General features: G+C 45.0%; 1 long non-coding RNA gene across 1 annotated transcript; it reads right to left on the bottom strand.

Annotated features, from left to right (window-relative positions):
- Positions 1-450: 450 nt before the first annotated feature.
- Positions 451-1601, bottom strand: LOC124699491. The gene is made up of 2 exons (XR_007001409.1): positions 1384-1601; positions 451-1303 (listed from the first exon to the last, which is right to left on the bottom strand). It is a non-coding gene; the product is annotated as an uncharacterized LOC124699491 (long non-coding RNA).
- Between the last annotated feature and the right edge of the window lie 231 nt (positions 1602-1832).

The following is a 1832-nucleotide window of genomic DNA, read 5'->3' as shown; positions in this document are numbered from 1 at the left end:
ACTACTGCACTATTGGTTACGAGGATCAGACAACAACATCACTTCTATTGTTTGTACCTCAAGCTAGGGGGTATTTCCGAAGACTACCACATGAATTGGCAAAATATATGTCTAGCTATTCTTACTTCTTAGTAATAGGACAAGACAAGCTGGACAGTTCAGTTTATCCATACAGATTCTAAGCTGAATTAGGGCAAGGCTAGTACAAGCTGAGTAGCTGACTAGTCCATTTGATATGTGATGCTACAGGCTGACCAGTACAGGAACTTGTAAAGTCCTAGATGCAAATGGAGAACCTTTTGCACAATTAGTTTGGCTCTACAACAACTACACTTGATCGACTGTGACTCCATTTTTTTAAGGATGATCAACTATGATCTCAGAAACTATCAGGCAACAATAATGCAGATTTATAACGCCATAAGCAACCTCTAGAACCGACATTGATACTTGCAGGTAACGCCTATTTATTTCCACATTATCAACAAATATAGTACATCTGCTCAAACCATAAACCAGGCTAAATAGGGGCACATAGAAATATAGTACATCAACTCAACTCATTTAAAACATTAAATCAAGAACTCAAGGTCTGCGCCCTCCGTCCAGCCTCCTGCACCACAGGCAACAAGCGACATTTTGCACACAGCTCAACTCCAGTATGCATCATTGACAAGGAGTTACAATTCACAAATAGAAGATGGTCTCAAGTACAAACCAACTAGCTCAGTACAGGTTAGCTCACGACATGTTATTTTTAAAAGAAAGGAGATGATGCATAGTATTATTAGAGCAAAAAAAAAAAGAACAGAGAGATGCTGCACTTATTCAAGTGTCAATAGAAAGTTCACGCTGATAATTTGTGAGATACTTCCTGTTCTTCAGTTGAGGAAAAGATGAGTCAGAAAAAACAGAGTAAGCAGAAGTAAGAAAAAATAAATTGTCGCTAGCCAATGAGATGTTATTAAGCTTTGCAGCAAGCTATGATCACATTTTCCTTTCTTACTTTTTCGAGGAAAATTATGATTGCTTGGATGATATATAGGCCCATACACATCCTAAAAATTGATACAAGTTCAGAAACTGCTTCCCTCTTTTCTCAGCACATTGCCTGGGCAAGCAGATCCGTGAAGAACAGTACATAAATATGAAATTGACTACCTGTACGGCACAAGGAAGATGTGGGAAGAAGCTGCCGCAGACGTGAGGAAGATGCCCAAAGAGAGATATTTGCACACAAAGAAGCTGGGTGAAGGAATAGGATGAGCGCTGCAAGATTGATTGGTCGGTAGGGCTGCAAGATCTGGAGCAGCAATTGCAAATTCATCAGCGCGGGGCATTAACTAAAAAAGCAAGCGAGTTGAGGAGAAGAGTAGGGGTAACCTTAGTCGAAGGAGAAGAAACACGAGCACCACTGCCGGATGGGACATGAGGTTGAGGCGGAGCAGATCATGAGGGGCGATAGAAGGACGGCCACCAGAGAGAGGAGAGGCTGTAGAAGGATGAACGGCGGAAGGAGGAGAGGCGGTGGAGGGGACGGTCGCCGGGGGAGGAAGCTCGGGCCGTCGCGCACCCAGGTGCTGTCGCATCTGTCGCCAGAGAGGGAGAGGGAGAGAGAGCCAGGGCTTTCGTTCCCCACCTCCAGATTAGCGGATAGCTTTCCCGGGGAAAGGCCGAGGAAAGTTTCGGGTTCCCTCGCCCATGGGCAACCAAACAACGCCAACAAGCTACCCGGGGCAATTTCAGCCCGGGTTTGTCCGCCCAGGGAAAGTGCGGGGAACCCTCCGGGATTGGAGGCAACCAAACAAGCCCTAAATAGGCAAGAGGAATCT

This window comes from Lolium rigidum, chromosome 3, assembly GCF_022539505.1.
Source record: "Lolium rigidum isolate FL_2022 chromosome 3, APGP_CSIRO_Lrig_0.1, whole genome shotgun sequence".
Classification (NCBI taxonomy): domain Eukaryota; kingdom Viridiplantae; phylum Streptophyta; class Magnoliopsida; order Poales; family Poaceae; genus Lolium; species Lolium rigidum.
The sequence above is the reverse complement of the archived record's forward strand: the minus strand, read 5'-3'. Positions and strand labels throughout refer to the sequence as shown.